Below are 20,851 nucleotides of genomic sequence, written 5' to 3'. Positions count from 1 at the left end.
ACCCAATGGGTGTACCATCCAGATTTTTTGAGATTTTCTGAAGCAGCGAGACCTGCAACATATACGCAATGAATACATAATGACAAGGGGGAAGATCGGTCAAACTAGAGGAAGTCCAGACTCTACCGAGCACAAGTCCAATCAATAGAGGCATTGAAGTCCAGGGCCGAGTGCCGTCCAGCCAGGCCCCCTCTGGTTTCGGTTTGACCGACTGGGCTCCAACTCGTCAAAGGGTCCGATCAGAGTAACTCCAAACCAAGCAGGGTATGGACAGATGTCATCACCGAGCTACTCTAAAAATCATTTTGAAAAGCAAAGCAGTGAATACCTTTGAGTTGATTATTTCAAAATGAAATCAAAGCTCGGGGGCTACACCCATTGGGTGCACCGTCGGTGCACCTAACGGAGTCATAAAATTTCAGAGAGAAATGCTGAACTCTAAAGCATACAATGAAGACCTTTGAGTTGATTATTTCAAAATCAAATTAAAGCTCGGGGGCTAGACCCATTGAGTGCACCTTCGGGGCACCCAACAGAGTCTTAAAACTTCGAAGACGAATGTTGAACTCTAAAGCACACAATGAAGACCTTTGAGTTAATTATTTCAAATGCAAATCAAAGCTCGGGGGCTACACCCAATGGGTGCACCTTCGGTGCACCCAATGGAGTCATGAAATTTCGAAGCTGAGTGTTGAACTCTAAATCACACAATGAAGACCTTTGAGTTGATTATTTCAAAATCAAATCAAAGCTCATGGACTACACCCATTGGGTGCACCTTCGGTGCACCTAACAGAGTCATGAAATATCAAAAGAAAATGGTGAACTCAAAAGCAAGTAGTGAGGACCTTTGAATTGATTATTTCAAAATCAAATCAAAGCTCGGGGGCTACACCAATTGGGTGCACCTTCAGTGCACCCAACGGAGTCATGAAATCTCAAAAGAAAATGTCGAACTCAAAAGCAAGTGGTGAGGACCTTTTAATTGATTATTTCAAAATCAATTTAAAGATCAGGGGCTTGTGAGGGATGGATATCTCTCGGATCCACACAAGTGTAAAAATGCGCCCGGGGCCACACAACAGTCGCCCCTTTGAGGCGTCCCGCTATGGGCCGGGTAAACGGAGCCAACAGAAGCGAGCTGGTCCAGATGAGAAAGAGGCCCACGTCTGAGTTAGCCGCGGCATAAGTGCGAATATATCGGGCCAGGTTTGTTCCGCACACCCTACATCCTAAACTGTCGGCGATAGCTCGGGCGCGGGAGGACCGGATTTCCCAGGATAATGGAAGACCATTCGCTACTAATTAGGGGATAAGTAGGGAGATTATAATCAACACCTATGCGGGGGAGCCCTCTCTGGTTGTGTATATAAGGCCAGAGGGCACCCTTGCCATTTTCGGCTCATCAATAACCCATCATCTTAGCAGTCACAACCTGTAAACCCATCTCCATACAGAAAACCACCATAGGAAGTAGAGTATTACGCTTCTCAAAGAGGCCCGAACCTGCTCAAACTTGCGTGTTTCCCTCTCGTGCAGCAGCACGAACCATCGAGTCACAATCTGCGACGCCGTCCTACCCAAAAGCACCATGAGGGTAACCCCAGGTGTGCGGTCGGACACAAAACAACAACAGGTGTCCTACGACCAGAGATGAAGTTAGCATGATGTGTGATCGAGATTAAGATTCGACCCTCGTCCCAACAGTTTTTTATGTGACTTTATAAAATAGCAAGGTTGTTGTGGACCTCTTCCTTTTTGAGGGATTTAGCTATTAATTTTAGCCAAGTCATTGGAGTTGATCTAATGATGTTTTAATAAGTCTACTCTAGAGAGACTCATGATATCTAATTTGCTATCTAATAACCGTTATGCTTTGTATGTCGGATGGGTCGATGGTTAGAAAACTTACGTAGAATTTACTACTCACATGCCAAAATAAAAATACATATCTCGTACCTTGAGCGGTAAGAATTTATTAGTTTTGCTATGAATTTGAAAAACAATATGAACATTATCTCTAAATAATCTTATTATAAAAATATACTTCCGTTGAACCAAATTTAGCACTGAACGATCGGAAGGTCCACCTTGTGGTCTGGATGGTCCGTGTGCTTGAGGGCCTCATAAGCGTCCTGACATCTTCCGCCACTTCCATCCAAGGTTGCGTTGCACTATCGTTTACCACCTCACTTAGAAGTATCGCTGCTACCGGCACAATGGTTAACTCATGTCTGCTCACCTGATGCCAAGATTGCTCTCAAATGTGTGGCAATGCGGCCTAGTCTGTAAGGTATCCCGACCGTTGAGCACCAAATGTCCAAATGCCTGCGTGATTGGACGGTCTATCCTAGGTATAAGAAGATTAGCCGAACTAACGCATGTTTTTGATAAAGATGTCATTGATGGAACTACCAATGGACTAGGTCTTGCTAGTTTTTGTAGAGAAGAAATCAAATATGTAGGGAGAGGGCGAATATTATCTTATCTATTCTTTTTTATGTTATGTATTTTTGTTCTTATTCTTTATTCCATGAAATGGATTATTTCATGAATTCCTCAAAACGAGGCTCATCAAAATGCAAAATCTAAGACTACTATAAGACTACTAATAAAACAAGAAAAAATGAGAAATGAGAAAAAATGAGAACGATTAAATTACTTCCCCCGAATATCCAACTGACTAATTAATTTCTTATAAATTACTCTATTTTTCTTTGCCAAATAAGCCAGCAAACGTTGACGTTTTCCCAAAAGTCTTCGTAGAACTCTTTCTGATGAAAAATCTTTTTGTGTAATTCTAAATGTGAAGCAAGTCTCCATATCTTATTGGTGAAACTGAATACTCCATGATTATATTAGTTTAGATAGGAGTCCTTATCCTGTGCGTGGTTATCCTAACAAACTCGAGAGAAACTGTTGGATCTCACCTAGAAATGGGTCTAGACCTCCCCCTATATATATGAAGGGGTACGACCGATTGAGAACACACAATCCATTCGAATCAATCTATTTACGTTATCATGCCTTAGGAGTAGATATAGCGTAGCTCTAGTTGTAGTTTCCCAATCTCAATCTTCACCTCTCTTCGGATCTACTTTGTCAAGAGGCGCTTTGGGTGGCCTGTGGATCTCGAAGAAACCCTACAGTCTGAGGTCCCTCTCGGGAGGTGAGATCTAGGTTCTACACTAAGCCCTCTACGCCATCGCGGACGGTCCACCAACTACACATGGACGGACCATGTACCTGCAGAGAAGAGCGTAATTATCTGCTTGACACTGACCTACATGTGGACGATATGGTGACATATCGCGGACCGTCCAGTGCCTCGCAGAGAGGTCCCCAAGGTATCGAATCCCCGTGAGCGGGATCTAAGGATCATTGGTGTTTGGGTCGAAAAGGCACCAACATACTTTTTGGTGACTCCACTAGGGACAAGAGAATTTAGATCTATTAAAATCAGGCTACAATGACCGATTCTAAAGATCTCAATGACGTTCCCCTAGGCAACAACACAATACTGACTATAGATAATCTATCGGCCGCTGAGCGAAAAGAATTTGAAGAGTACATGGAGAAGTTGGACGAGGAAGACCAGCGACAACAAGCTTAGATTCGCAAGGAGGCGAAGAGATGGTTTCTCTAGCACTTTAGGATAGATCACCACCAGAAGGACATCCAAGAGAGAGAAATAAAGCTTGCTTCCATGATGGCCTCGCTACAACTCCCCACTGTAAGTAACACCATGTCATTCGACGTTATTCAATGTCCTAAGAATTCTTGTTAGGATCGGATTGAACTTATGATGGAGTCTATAGAAAAGATGGCACAAGCACTAGAAAAAAAATAATATACCTAATTTTTTGTCACATAAATTGAGCACTAAAACAGTTGCGCCAAACACATCTGCAATAAATGGGCTTTTGCAATTCTAACCATATCATGGTATGCCGATAAACTCATATCCGGGACAACTATTTCCACCACCTACACTATACGATAGGCCGCCCATAAGTATGGTCGGACTGTCCAAGTACAATTCTGGACCGTCCGGTCCTCCCGTGGACCATACGACTCCATATGCCAAACTATCTAGTGCAGCGCAAATCCTACCACATGGCACACAGATAGTGCCAAACATTATCAGACATTCCGGATATAACCTCGAACAACCCGGCGTCATACCAGACCGTTCGGCCACCCATGCCAAATTGTCCGAGTATATCTATGTAGGACAAGGTGCTGCACAAAACACACAGTTTTCTACCCACCTCAGCAGCACTACTATCTCCCTCCCATAGCACATCAAAGTCGCAACATGCCACCTTTCCCATGCATTAGGCTGAATATTTTCAATCACTAGGGAGCCAGAGAGGTTCACCCCATGTTAGATGATAGTGGGATGCGGTACTGGTATGCCTCGGGGGCTTAAACCGGAGGCCACCTTTGATCATCTTGGGGCAGAAGGTCGACATAATAATAATCAGTCACTTGAGCCCCACGTCTCGAGGACCGGTGGGTTACCAACGGCCACTATGGATGAAGTTTGAGAGGAAATAACTAAGTTGTTTCGATATAAATTGTGTGTCGGTGTGTCTAGCCTAGGAAAATCATATTATAGACCATACTTCATGGTAGAGGTGAAGGAACACTTCTAGAAGAGTGTTCTAAAGAAGGAAGCACCAATATATCCTTCAATAAAAGCCTTCTTTGCAAAGATGAGTAAGCCAATAAAGTAGTCTATCTCTGACTATGAGTCGTTGCTGGGTAAAGAAAAGAAAAAATCTATGAATAAAAATGTGTCGTCCCATCAGTTTGCATGGAGATTCTAGCATGGTTAGCATCTAGTGTGGCCAGAAGAGGTCACAGAATTGACAACAGAATTGTGCAGTTTCCATGACTGCTATATGAAGGTATCAGTCAGGGTAGGACAAACTTTGGTGTGCTTGTACAAGACCACTAGTTCAACAACATTGATGTGATGTGGCTAGAGTTTAAAGATATATATGAGATATACCCGTGGAATGCGTTAGGCCTCTCTCTCCCATGAGTACTTGGGTTTTGTAAGTGTTTGGCTTCTCTCTTGTACATTACTGAATAATATATATTAAATGCTAGTAGAAGTGCTCTTACACCTACTATGTTTCATGAAGGATGAGATCCAACCATGCTGTAAAGAAGGGATTTTGAATATCATCTTCGTGGACACAATGTACATAAACCAAAAACCAATTAAGGGTTGTTGGGCAGACATCCTACCAAAATTGCACAAGTTTCTTCACAAGCAACACTATAGGAAATACATACTTATTCCACATAATTTGAAGTTAGTGCCCGTTATCTTTTCGCATCCATACCTTTTCAAACTAAATATGTATTCTTATTTGTTCTCCCTGTTTATAATGTTTCTATAGATTTCACTAGGTACTTTTAGTGGTCTCAATGGAAGAAGGCACTATAATTATCTTTGACACCTTGAGGAAGCTAGTCAAGGACATACAAGAACTAATAGAGCTTCTTAAAGAGTAATTCTTTCCATTCAAAACCTAACTCTCTAGACCTCTAAATAATTGAATTATTCATGCACCAAGGACTTATCATTTTCATTATACTAGGCATGGAGTCGAATACACAAAAAGCAGCCTAGCCTGAATGAAACTCTTAAGATTAGGCCAAATTTCCTATACGTTTGTAACTTTTTTATCCCTCCAGTTATTTGTTAATAATAATTCATAACTTTTTCTCCATTTCAGTGTTTGATATAGGAAAAGGGAAACAACATGTGTGGTTATTATATTACACATTCTTAGGTAACAAGTTAGTGGCCAAAGATATCAAGGTACATCAATATTTTCTACAGTATAGATGTTGATTTCATAATAATAAAGTATCTTGACTTTCAGTTTTATGTGATAACACTTTTTATTAATGTCTTTGGTAAATCTTAGGTACGAAGGATGAAGAAAGAAGTACTGCCTTCAGATAGGATACAAGCAATTCAAGAACAATTTATAAGGTTTATATATATATAGAGGGATCATGTCTAAAGACAAAGAGTTCTATTATGATGGATGAAATCTTCCGCCCTCACTCGATGAAGACGATTCATATTGAGAACATAGGAAACGATGATATATTTAAAGGAAAACGTCCAAATTACTCCCTTCACCTATGGACAAATGTTCACATGACCCCTTAAAGTATTTTTTGGTTCATTTTACCTCTCCATTCCTTTGAGTTGGTTCAATTTACCCCTTAACAAAAAAGATAAATTTTGTTAAGGGGTAAAGTGAACCAACTCAAAGGAGTGGAGGGGTAAAATAAACTAAAAAAATACTTTAGGGGTTATGGGAACATTGTCCATAGGTGAGAGGAGTAATATAAACTATTCCCTTAACTTAATCTAAAAGTCGAAAAACTTCATAGACATTTGTGCGTGTGTATCTATATCCATTTTAATGTAAACAAGCATGTAATAATTACTGATACTAAAGTCCCCTATTTAATACCGGTCTATACAAATGAACTAAAGACTTAAGTCTTTAGTTCTGGGACTGAGTATCGATTGAGAATCCAGATGAGGAATTGGCGCACGAGATAACTGCTCAGTTTAGAGAGATAAGTCTTAGCCATTTATTCACTAATATTATGGGGTAATTTAGTTGGATAAATCTTAGTAGTTATCTCCTAGTATTGTGGAGTAGTCGTGATAGGAACGGGGGTGCCCAATCTTCTGTCAGGTGAAGATAACTATCGATTTGGTGGAGATGTCACACAGACGATCCGGCTTCCAATCAACACGACTAGAACCCCGCAATCGCAGCACCACTTCTCCTTTGGTTATCAACCATGCACTGCGCGATTGACCTCGCCACGAGGGCTAATTCCTGCCTGAGAATCGAAGACACAAGCAAGAACAAGAAAGAACACAATCTAGAATATTGCGGATGAAAGATTAAGCTCACAAGTTGGGGTCTCACAAACCGATCTACGGCGACTGTTCTTGACAGATCTAAACTTAAGCAAAATCCAACCTAATTGTGGCGGTAGCTGCTGAATAAATAGAGTATTAGGACGTGCGTGACCCCTGGACTCGCCCCTAATGGGCTCCGACGCGATACATGACCCAACGGCCCAACAAACGGTGTCGCAGCACCAAAACAGAATCTGAATGCTGAATTGATTCGACGATTCCCGTTGACTCCGGATGAATTTTAGGGTGGAACCAGTTGGATTGGTTAGATAATCTCTTTATCTTTCCAACCATATCAATCCTGTCGCAATTGGAGTTCGGATGCATCTTGGGCGTCCATTTAAGTGCAGACTGGTCCTGGAACCCGAGATGGAGTCGGAGCCGAGTCGGACTTGATCTCCTTCTTGTTGTGGGCGCCCTTGCTGCTCCTCCTCAACACCTAGGTCTTTCCCAAGTCCTTGCTGGTCCTCTCCAAGGTTCCTAATCATCAAAACATCCATGGCCCCAAGCGTAAGCTCTGAAACGCAATTGACTATGGTAGAACGTACCTGGAGAATTAGCTGTCGTGCACGCGATCGTGTTATCGGTCTATTCATTGTATGTATAGAAGTGATGTCCTCATCATCCTCCCCCTCTTGAAGTGGAGTCGTCCTCGACTCAAGCTCATCTTCTTCCCCCAAATACGGTTTCAAATCTGCAATGTTAAATGTAGGACTAACCCGGAACTCGGGAGGCAACTCAAGTTTATATGCATTATCATTTATTTTCTCCAAAATCTTATATGGACCAGCAGCACGTGGCATCAATTTAGACTTTATTAACTCTGGAAATCTATCTTTTCTCAAGTGCAACCACACTAAATCACCCACTTCAAGCTTAACTTGTTTACTACCTTGACTACCAGCAATTCTATATTTTCAGTCATCTTTTCAATGTTTGCTTTAGTTGTAGAGGCAAAAGATCAATAGGAGCACGAGGGTTAAAACCATATACTACCTGAAAAGGACTTACCTTGGTGGTGGAGTGTTCCGCCCGATTATATGCAAACTCCACATGCGGCAAACACTCTTCCCACATTTCAAGTTTTTCTTCAATATTGCTCGCAGCATTGCAGACAATGTTCTATTCACAACTTCCGTTTGTCCATCAGTTTGGGGATGACAAGTAGTAGAAAACAGCAATTTTGTCCCCAATTTGTTCCATAGAGTACGCCAAAAATGACTCAAGAATTTTACATCACGATCTGAAATAATAGTAGAAGGCATACCATGCAAACGAACAATCTCTTTGAAAAAGAGGTTAGCAATATGAATGGCATCATCCGTTTTGTGACAAGGTATAAAATGTGCCATCTTAGAGAAACGATCAACCACAACAAAAACACTATCACTCCCCTTCTTCGTCCTAGGCAATCCCAAAACAAAATCCATAGAAATATCCGCCCACGGAACTGAAGGAATAGGAAGAGGCATATACAAACCATGTGGGTTCAATCATGACTTAGCTTTTTGACACATCGTGCATCTTGCTACAAAGCGCTCAACATCATGCCGCATTCGAGGCCAAAAGAAGTGTGTGGACAGCACAACCTCCGTCTTCTTGGCACCGAAGTGACCCATCAAACCACCACCATGCGCCTCCTGCAACAACAAAAGATGAACCGAACCAACTGGGATGCATAGGCGGTTAGCTCTAAACAAGTATCCATCATTTAGCACAAATTTATTCCATGTATGGCCCTCTTTACAATTTAATGCAACCTCTTTAAAATCATCATCAAAAGCATATTGTCCCTTAATTGTTTCAAGTCCAAAAATACGACAATCAAGTTGAGACAACATAGCATAGCGTCTAGACAAAGCATCAGCAATCACATTATCATTCCCCTTTTTATATTTAATGATGTAAGGAAAAGTTTCAAGAAATTCTACCCACTTAGCATGTCTACTGTTCAGATTTGTTTGACTACGAAGATGCTTAAGTGACTCATGATCAGAATGAATAACAAATTCCTTAGACCACAAATAATGTTTCCATGTTTGCAAAGATCGTATGAGAGCATATAATTCTTTATCATAAGTGGAATAATTAAGAATAGGGCCATTCAATTTCTCACTAAAATATGCAACGTGTTTACCTCCTTGCATCAAAACAGCACCAATGCCAAGTCCACCTGCATCACATTCGAGTTCAAAAGTCTTACCAAAGTCAGGAAGTTGGAGTAGTGGCGCGTGAGTAAGCTTCTCTTTTAAAAGAGCAAAAGAATCCTCTTGTGACTGCCCCCAATTAAATGAAACACCCTTCTTGGTCAACTCATGTAATGGGGCAGCGATGATGCTAAAATGCTTCACGAAACGATGATAAAATCCTGCAAGTCCAAGAAAACTCCGTACTTGTGTCACCGTCGATGGCATTGGCCAACTCTGAATAGCATGCACCTTGGCGTCATCAACCTCAATACCCTGTGGAGTGACAACATAGCCAAGAAACGATACACGTTCGGTGCAAAAGGTGCATTTGTCAAGGTTAGCAAATAAGCGCGCGGCACGCAAAGCATCAAAAACAGCACGTAGATGGTCAAGATGTTCAGATAAACAAGTGATGTAGATCAAGATATCATCAAAATAAACCACCACAAATTTCCAATAAATGGGCGCAAAACCTCGTTCATCAAACGCATAAAAGTACTAGGGGCATTAGTTAATCCAAAAGGCATCACTAACCACTCATACAAGCCGAACTTGGTTTTAAAAGAAGTTTTCCATTCATCGCCTAATTTCATTCTAATTTGGTGGTACCCACTGCGCAAATCAATCTTAGAAAATATTTTAGAACCACTTAACTCATCAAGCATATCATCTAATCGAGGAATAGGATGACGGTACCGGATAGTGATGTTGTTAATGGCTCTACAATCTACACACATGCGCCAACTGCCATCTTTCTTTGGAACCAAAATGACAGGAACAGAACAAGGACTAAGGCTCTCACGTACATACCCGCGGTCCAAAAGGTCTTGGACTTGGCGCTGAATCTCCTTAGTCTCCTCAGGATTTGCTCGATATGCAGCACGGTTGGGCAAGCTCGCTCCAGGAATCAAATCAATCTGGTGCTCAATCCCACGAATGGGAGGAAGTCCTGGAGGTAACTCAGAGGGAAAAACATCTCGGAACTACTGCAAAAGGTTAGTCACAGATGCAGGCAAAGTGCTAGCAATATCATCAATAGAAAAGAAAGCATCTTTGCAAACCAAGGCATAGCAACAAGCATCAGTAGCATGAGTTTCAAGAAGATCAGATTTAGTAGCAAGCATGACAGGAGCTTTCAATTTAATTTGTTGCTGAATTTCTGTCTCATTAGTTGTTTTCTTATGGGTACTTGCAGCTCTATCTTTATCAGCTTGTACAATTTCAGCAAGAGTCAAAGGTAGCAAAGTAATGTTTTTATCTTTATGCCTAAAAGTGTATGTATTACTCCTACCATGGTGACGTGCATCAGTATCATATTCCCAAGGTCTACCCAACAAAAGAGAACAAGCTTCCATAGGTACTACATCGCAATCCGCATAATCATAATACATACCAATGGAGAAATGCACTCGTACCATGTGTGTTACCTTAACCTTGCCTGAATCATTGATCCACTGAATGTGGTATGGATGTGGTCGTGGACGTGTGGTCAAGCCAAGCTTCTTGACCAAATCTGAACTCACCAAATTATTGTAGCTTCCACCATCAATAATAACACGGGCACGCCAATTCTCGATGGCGAAGAAACTCTGGAACAAATTATGGCGTTGCTGCTTCTCTGATGATTCAGGCTGAGAACTAAGAACACGCTGCACCATGATGCTTTGAAGGTTCACCGTAGCATCAGCACCAAGCATGGCATCATCAGTAGCAGCAACATCACTGGAGTCATCATTGTCACCCTCACCGTCGGAAGCACTAATATAGCCATCATCCGTAGCAATGTATGTTCGCTGACTCGGGCAATCCTTCTTCACGTGACCAATCCCATGACAGCGGTGGCAAACAATACCCGAAGAATGACCACTGGAAGGTGCTGCAGGTGCTGGTGAATTCTGTTTCTTGGCGGGTACCTGCAAAGGAAGTTTACCAACATGTGCAGCAGGTGTCGAGGGAGGTCGCGTGGACGCTGGAGTGGTCGAAGGTGTATGACTCGAGGCAGGTGTGTGTGTCCGTGATGTAGAGGAGGCACCAAAAGTAGCCCTAGGTCGATGTTGGCATCCCTGCAATTCCTTCTCTGCAAGCATAGCAAACTGGAACAACTTGTTGACAGTGTTAAATTCTTTGTAATCCACAATGTCCTGAATGTCACGCCGCAAACCTAAATAAAAACGGCAAAGAACGTCCTCATGTCCCTATACTATCCCACAACGCTGCAATCCCTTCTGAAGCTCAGCATAATAATCTTGAACAGATTTATCCCCTTGCTCTAAACGCATCAATTTCTTACGCAATTCTCTAGGATAAGATGGGGGAACAAATCTATCGCCCATAGCTACCTTAAGATCTTCCCAAGTCGTAGGTGCTCTACCATCCCCAACTAGACCAGTCCACCAAATAATAGCAAAATCTTTAAATTCACTAGTGGCTTGTCTAACTTGATGTCGTTCAGGTACAAGGTGGGAAGCAAATTTCTGTTCTATCATCATCTCCCAATCAAGATATCCCTCAGTGTCATAATGACCCAAAAAAGATGGTATAGAAAATTTAATCTTAGCATAAGGGTCGTCAGGAGCACGATTGTTATTACCTTGCTGGCGGTGTGGCATACCTTCTTTGTTTTGATGAAGACGGCGATGTAGGTGCAAATCTCTGGTGGCTGCTTCATCATAATTACCTTCTTCATCAAACACCGCATCATCGGGAAGGCGTGGACGAGGAGGTGGTGGTGGCGGTGCTTGTTGTTGCGTCTCCAACACAGCAAGTCTGTCGACGATCTGGGACAATTGTCGATCCAGCCTCTCGTAAGTCTTGCCAAGGTTCATGTTAATGAAGGCATCATGCACTGACTTGTGGACCGTCTCCTCCATTTGCTCCTTCAGGATCTTGTTGTTTGCCTCAAGATCTTGGCGGCTAACACATTCATTGAAGTTAGTAGGGATCCTTGCTTCTTCGTCGTCGCCTGCCATCGAAACACAAAAACAGGAAACAAACGGTGACGGTTATCCCTAATAATTTCACTACACGCTCCTCTCAGGTGGAACATAGGAACACGCTCTATTGTATCTTACCAAGCTCTTACAAGTGTCTGACGAAATACAAGCAAAGGATGGTACAATCGGAGGCTGGTTCGTGATACTTACCAAGAGGTAGTGAAACAGCGATTGCAAGGTCAAATCTGTATTGATCAGAAGATATAGTATGTGGAGCTGTAGGACAGGCACACTATGTATGTAAATGTGGAACAAAATCGAGTGCAGATGAGAGAAGTTCAATCAATATCCAAAGCACAAGTCACAATTGCTGGCTAAGAGATGTATCCGAGGCGTATCACAACAAGTTGGAACAAAGAACAATGGGACTAGCAGGATGATAGTACCATAAATGTTGTACAAGCGAGGCCAAAAAGGCACTAGTAGGATTCACTGGTGATTTTGTTTTTCTTTTTTGTATGGTTTTTTGATATTTTTTTAGCACAAGAAGCAACAAAATAGGAGCTACACCAAGTTTCACCTAAAACAGAGATCATATGTGGTCTATAGAAAATGAGCAAGTTCTCTGAAAAGCGTGCAAGAGCTTTGACAATTTTTTCTTTATTTTCCTGAATGGTGTCAACAAGCTCCTCTAAAAATTTTAGATTTTTGGACACCCGAGCGAAAAGTTATGCCCGGTTTAAGGAAGGTACCTCAAGTTATGTTTTTGGAGGCACGACTAGAAAACGGCGGTTAGGGCAAAAATTCCCTATCTGCAATCACAGCGATTAATGGGGTGGATCAACTTGTGATTTGGGAAATGGTGGACGGGATAGCGACGTATCTGCAATCTATCTAGGGCTGGAACGGTGGCGGCTAGCGAGGGCAAGTCGATTAATGGGTGGATCGACTTGTGATCTGGATAATGGTGGATGCGATAGCGGCTAGCGAGGGCAGTTGATCTACGACGAAGATACACCCTAAACCAGCAACACGACTCGACCACGGACACGAACTGAACAAAGCCAAACTGAAAATGAAATTGCAAATGCTAAACAAGGGTTCTAGGACAGCGGAATTTTTTTGTATGGCAATTATCTGGAGTTATAGGATGAAAACCCTAAACTAAACTAGGGTAAGCCTGACGGTAATACCTGAGTCTTTGAATACCACTTGATAGGAACGAGGGTGCCTGATCTTCCGTCAGGTGAAGATAACTATCGATTTGGTGGAGATGTCACACAGACGATCCAGCTTCCAATCAACACGACTAGAACCCCGCAATCGCAGCACCACTTCTCCTCTGGTTATCAACCGTGCACTGCGCGATTGACCTCGCCACGAGGGCTAATTCCTGCCTGAGAATTGAAGACACAAGCAAGAACAAGAAAGAACACAATCTAGAATATTGCAGGTGAAAGATTAAGCTCACAAGTTGGGGTATCACAAACCGATCTACGGCGACTGTTCTTAACAGATCTAAACTTAAGCAAAACTCAACCTAATTGTGGCGGCGACTGCTGAATAAATAGAGTATTAGGGCGTGCGTGACCCCTGGACTTGCCCCTAATAGGCTCCGACGCGATACACGGCTCAACGGCCCAACAGACGGTGTCGCAGCACCAAAACAGAATCTGAACGCTGAATTGATTCGACGATTCCCGTTGACTCCGGATGAATTTTAGGGTGGAACTAGTTGGGTTGGTTATATAATCTCTTTATCTTTACAACCATATCAAGCCCGTCACAATCAGAGTTCGGATGCATCTTGGGTGTCCATTTTAGTGCAGACTGGTCCTGGAACCCGAGATAGAGTCGCAGCCGAGTCGGACTTGATCTCCTTCCTGTTGTGGGCACCTTTGCTGCTCCTCCTCAACACCTAGGCCTTTCCCAAGTCCTTGCTGGTCTTCTCCAAGTTTCCTAATCATCAAAACATCCATGGCCCCAAGCGTAAGCTCTGAAACACAATTGACTAGGGTAGAACGTATCTGGAGAATTAGCTGTCGTGCACGCTATCGTGTTATCGGTCCATTCATTGTATGTATAGAAGTGATGTCCTCATCAAGTCGGTTGGCCTTAGGCCTATATAATTAGGGCTTTGTAATCAAGAGAAGACAAGGAATAACTGTATCTCTGCTAACTTCCCCAGGAGAGCTAGAGCCCCCAACTCTGTGCACTACCCTCTGCCATTATGGCGCCCAAGGGACAGCCATCGCCCCGTGGTTGCAGCCTACCCTCCTCTCACTCTTACTCTCTGTGCAGCTCCCTCGTAGGGCTAGGAAACCAACCACCCACACTAGTTTGCATACCTTACAGGAATTATTACGCCTACTGCAAAAAGGCATGCATGCAAACAAATTTCATTTTTGCCTAGGATTTAAGACCGCCTCCAGCAGGTCATCTAAAGTATTCAGTACTCTAAATTTTAGAGGACGTTGTCGTCCTCTACTCTCTCCAGCAACATTCTCTAAATGGTCCTTTAAATTTAGAGGAGACTGTAAAAGACATATATTGTTGGCGCCGATCTGGGCAGCGCCAATCACTAGGGGTGTATCGCCTGGCGGTGCCCTCGGCGGTGGCACGAACAGTCCGCGGCCTTGAGCCAGACGGTCCATGACCTGGGCATCGAAGCGACGCCTTCCCTATGTCGCACCGGATGGTCCGCGCACGGGGCCGGACGGTCCGCGATGGCATAGGGTCGCCTTCCTCCTCCTCGCTGGAACCTAGATCTCGTCCCATGGGGGAAGAGATTTTAGGGTGTCCTGGGTCGACAGGTCACCCGGGGCGTTCCCAGATGATGTGGAGTCACTTAGGAATTAAAAGATCAATTCGAGGAATAGGCCTTGGGTGGACAACTAGCGGAAGGGGTAATATCCTAGGGTCGTCTTGGGGTCGGCAGGCCACCCAAAACGAATCTAGACGACGTAGAGTCGAATAGGGGTGGAGGTGGAGATGCAGAAGGCTATAACTAGAACTACGCTACATCAACTCATAGGGCAGGAATGATAAAAAAAAGTAATTGATTCGATTGGAATGTGTTCGGTGGTTATCAATCGGCCGTACCCCTTCATATATATAAGGGGAGGTTTAGACCCATTCTAAGTGATAGCTAACAAATTACACGTGATTAGATGGATAACCACGCATGAGATAAGGATAATCGACCAAGTTAATCTGATCGTGGGGTGCGGTCAAACGCAGGAAGAATATGAATACGAACAAGTAATCTGAAAACTTGATACCATTGGCGATCGGAGATTCACTCCAAACCACGCAGAAACCTCACGAACAGGGCGCTGGCGCGCTTCAATACCAAGAAAGTGACCTACCTCCTGTGAGAGTGAGAAGGCAGCAGTGACGAGCGGTGTCTGCAAACTGCATGATTGGCACGAGGGCCGGGGGTCGCTTTTGTGTGCACTGGAAAACAAACACCCAGGGGCCCCAGCTGTCGACGTTCTTAATCATCAAATTTAATCAATCAAACCGGGTGATATTTGCGACGCGAAGCACTCGATCGCACTCTACCAGCGTGCTCCACGTGTACAGCCAGGTTTGGCGAAATTGATGAGTAGTTTTCTGTCCAGATCCCAATCGATGCGGAACTGAATGACTGTGTTCGCTGTTGGTGTCTGAGATGGAGATCTTGCTTGTGGCGGCAAGCTAACGTGTGCAGTACTTCCGTTTGATAGCGAAGTTTAGGCCAGATCACCAACACTAAATGCGTTAACTTTGAGCATGTTAAGTTTTCCGTCGAGATCTCGAGTATAATCGATGGAAACTCATTGACTCTGATCGAGCTCTGGTGGTGTCGTTGTAGATGGAGATGGTGCAGTTTCGTCTATCTGACAGCGAAGTTCTTCGGTTTTAATCGTGGTTAAGCTATCAATAATGGCGCAGATCACCAACAAACTAGATAGATGTGTCTGTCAATCTGGCATTGGCTGAAGCCGCCCAGCAGTCAAATGAAAGCTTCATCGCTTTCACCACCACGCGCGGTTCAAAAGAGGTTGCACATGTACACGCTCGTACTACAACGCTTGGCTACCACCTGTACACACTAGTAGAAAAGAGCTTAAAGCCTGCGGCACCCATAAATTATCACTGGCGGTTTCAGTTACCGTGCGCCAGTAAAAAAATCAGGTGGGCCCGGCTTGGGAACCGCCAGTGAAAACCTATTTCCACTGGCGGTTATCTTAACACAACCGCTAGTGGAAATAGGATGGCGTTTGGTGTAACAGAACCTAATTAATTAGCTGATTTCACAATGTCTATTACACATGCATGATTTCTTGTGCATTTTATTACATGAATAGGAGGTCTTGTCTCAATTTCGTGTGATGCTCGAAAAAGCTGCGGCACGATACCAAGACGCACCGGAACCGACCCAAGACGCACCGGAACCGACCCAAGGCGCACCGGAACCGACCGAGACAACCACCGGGAGGTCAAGGAAAAGGAAGCAGAGCGAACGGAACAGAGGTGATAGGGGGCTAAACAAGTTTCCTGACAAGACATATAAAATCGCAGACGTGAGCCCGAATGGTTAGCCCCTAGCTCCAGAAGAATCACTGCCTAAGTTCCGGAATGCACTTGGGTTCTTAGTTAGAGATAATCTTGACATCACAATCCGACAGTGGAGAGATGTATCAGATGATGTCAAGAATCAAATGTGGAATAAGCTAATAACGAGGTTCGTTTTGCCTCGGGGTTCAGAAGAACTCGTGAAAAAATACACAATGAAGCAGTTTGCAATCAATTTCTGAAACTGGAGGTCTGAGATGAATACAAAGTTTGCAAAGAAAGACCTAGACCCGACGAAAAAATATAAAATCTCAGCAGGTCAGTGGTCAGTATTTTTAGAGCAGAGGAGCAGTCCTGATTTCATATCGCTAAGTGAGGCAAATTCGGAACTATCTAAGAAGAACAAATACCACCACCACCTTGGCACAGGTGGTTACAAGCGTCAGGTTCCTAAATGGAGGCAAGAAGACGCCGAGAAGAAGGCTGCAGGGTTGCCGACGCTGTCCGAGCAACTTGGTGAAAGGACAGCTAATTGGATCCGTGCTAGAAAACCAAGGGAAACTGAGTCTGGTGTATCTTTTGATGATCCCACTGTCGAAGAAGCGGCAAAAAACATATATGCAATTGCAGCTAAGCAGAGCCAAGGAACATTTAAGCCGCAAAGAGAGAGAGACATTCTAACGGCTGGTCTCGGTAACCCTGAGCATCCTGGACGTGTACGAGGAATCTCATCTAAGGAAGGATGGAAGGAAGGATTCAGACCACAATGGGAAGGTCTGTACAAGAAACGTGATCGATACAAGGAAGAGATGGTGAATTATTTTAAGGAGGAGGCCAAGAAAGAGTTCAAAGGCCTGATGTCTGAAATGCTATCGAATCCTCCTCCAGAATTGATGCAGCAATTGGCGATGGCGAGTGCGATGTCTGTTCAACAGATGACCAGTCCACAGATGCAAATAATTCCAGCAGCTCAAACGTCGGCTTCCATCGAGGGTACGACCATCCCAAGCTCTATCACGTCAACAGGAAATAAGGTCCGCTATCCAGTTGATGACATCACAAGGCCTGTGGCATGCACACTAGTTATAAGATATGGTATTAACAATCAGCGTACAAAGAAAGTAGCCACAGGCCTTGCGATCCCAGGACGCAAGTTCCATGGAAACGACATTCCAGAAGAATATTGCAGGGTAGAAGTGACGACAGTTGTCCAAGGATACGAGGACGACATGCTAGACATCCCTGGGCCCGAAGGTATCGAGACACTTGGACAAGCTATCAAGAAATTTATCCTTTGGCCTCGAAGGGATGTCGAATTGGTTGATCCACCACGACAACCGTCGTCGTAGGCCCAACCGTCTCCGCCTTCTCAAATTGTTGTTCCTATTGTACATCCATCATCACCTCCTCAAACTTCACATGCTGCTCCTCATCCTCTTTCTGACCCTCCTTCTCCTCATCCTCATGGTGGCCCACCGTCTCCGCCACATACATCACCCTTCAGGGATCCACCTTCTCCACAGCCATCTCCACGACCATCAAAGAAATCTAAAGTTTCTATACCAAAATTAGTGTCCCCGTTCGAGAAGAAAAAGAAGAGTAAATCCACTGCTGGCACAACTCGTTTTTTGAAAGGGATTGGACGGAGCCTCACGTCAGACACTGTTGATTTGGCCGATCTCGAGGAGTCCGCAAAAAAGGCTGAGGCAATGGCCGCAAAGATAAAGAAGCCAACTAAGGCAGATTATAAAAACGTGCCTAAAAAATATGTGCCGGGCAGACCACTACTCACTTTTGAGAAACTAAGGAAGGTCCCGGCTAATATTAAAAGGTTGCATGATTGGTACATGCGGGCATCTTCAGTTGGCATCGACACCATCAGTGTTAATATACCAGCCCATGCTTTTATTGGTTCAAATCAAAAAGTCGTTGTTGCATTCGAGGACATGTGGTTAATGATGAACCTTCAGAGACTCGACGTGCAACTTGTAACCATATTTGCATTGTAAGTGTCACTCATACTCCACATATATGTGTTATTATTAGTGAGTTGTATAAATTTTCAATATCTGACATGCACGTGTGCGTTGCAGAATGCAACATGATCAGCAGGAGATCCTTTATGGTATCAATCCCAATGCTAGTGCCAGTAAAAGGGTGGGTATCTCAACCCAATAAAGATATGCGAGGATAACCACACTTTTAGAATTGGAAAAGGCAACGAAGCATTACAGGGACTAACGGACGAAGAAATTGAGGTGCGTATCGAGGATCTGAAGAAGGATTTTGAAGCAAGATACGCCACCTACATAGGACACGCAATGCTTCAATTTCAAGACAGGGAATCCATAGTGGCCTCGTACAACTTTAAGTAAGTGTGATTTTGCATAAATAAAATTAATAATTTCAATACACATGTATCACAAGTTTGATTCGTACAGGGACCACTGGATATGCTTCTTCATTTATCCTAAGGTTGGAAAGGTGCTGGTGCTCGACTCCTTGCACACTGAGCCTTCGGCCTATTCAAAATTCCTCGGCCTCTTAGAGTTGTAAGCCTTTTCTATGCATGCATACTTATATCGATGAGAATTGTAGAATAACATGGTGATTCTATTTGAGATCACAGGGCATTTAGGTTTTATAAGCTACGAGGTGGAAACTACGACACGTCCAAAAAAGGCGTGCCACTAGACATCCATTATAACTGGCCGGTAAGTATGTGAATTTATGAATACATATCATACATGTACGTACATAGGACAATGTTGCAACTAAATAACCAATCTCCCGTTATGTAGTGCCACAAGCAACCACCCGGATCGGTCCTATGTGGGTTCTACGTGTGCGAGTTCATGAGAATGAACGAACGATACATCACGAACCCTGGCAAGATATTATTAGTAATAGTCACGTATGTATTTATGTCATTAAAGATACAAATGTGTTATTATTGAGTATAAATAGATAATGTTTATAAGCTTCCTTTCAACAATTTCAACAAGGAAGCCTGGAGAACTTAACTAAAGGTGCATTGTATGGCATAGTTGAGGACTTGTGCACATTTATATTGAAAGAGGTCATTCCCGCAGAAGGGAAATATCACGATGCTTCCGAAACATTAGCTTTGCCAGAGTTTAGAATACTAACAGAAATTAGTAGACTATCTCTTAGCCGAGATAGTTATTAGAGCTTAAGTGAAAACTTTGATGTATATAATGTGTGATGCATACATGGTTGTAAACAAGACTTTGATGTATATAAATGTATGATAGAATTTAATTCCATGTTGCTTTTAATATCAATACTACATGTTTATCAATATCAATATATATATATATATATATATATATGTTTGTGTGTGTAAATATATATAAATTTCAGTACAAAAATTTAAAAAAAGGCGGGAAAACTTCCACTGGCGGCTAAATAAAAAAAACCGCCAGTGGAAATAGCATTTCCACTGGCGGTTTTCTTAATAAAAACCGCTAGTGGAAATGCTATTTTTACTTGCGGTTTCTTAAAAAAAACCGCAAGTGGAAATGCTATTTTCACTGGCGGTTCTAGAATAACCGCCAGTGGAAATGACGATTTCTACTGACCCCTAGCACTGGCGGTACTGAAAAACGCCAGTACAAACGTCTCTAGAACCGCCACTGATCTATGTACTAGTGACATATATATTTTGTCACGATTTGAATTCACATTGTCAACAAAATACAAAACGTGCACAGCATCGATACGGTGCGCGCGGATTCTCATGATTGCCTTCCTTGCCCACGTGTTTACATGTAAAAAACAAGTCCCAGTTCATACGACCACAGATGCACAACTCAAATCAGCGTAATGCATGTCTGTGTGATTTGAAAATCATTGAGTGAATTATTGTGGCTGAACTTTGGTGATCTACGTAGGCTGACTCAGCTCGTCTGCCGGTGCAATTATTGTTTCAGACGAATATATAGCTTTTTTTTATCCTTCTTTGGAGCGATATGCATGCCTGTGTTCTTGCTTTGTTGCTGCCGTGGAATGCAGCAACCTTGTGCGCTCTGTCACAGGAGGAGTCTGACAAAAGGAGGTCCGGGCCCTTTTATTTCATCTGTCTAGGGATGACAATGAATAAATTTATAACGGATATTGATACCCCATGCTTATACTCTCATTCCCCACCAGAAAAATGTAAAACCACCAAAATT

Source organism: Zea mays, chromosome 9 (genome assembly GCF_902167145.1).
Source record: "Zea mays cultivar B73 chromosome 9, Zm-B73-REFERENCE-NAM-5.0, whole genome shotgun sequence".
In the NCBI taxonomy this organism is placed as follows: domain Eukaryota; kingdom Viridiplantae; phylum Streptophyta; class Magnoliopsida; order Poales; family Poaceae; genus Zea; species Zea mays.
Note: the sequence above shows the minus strand (reverse complement) of the source record.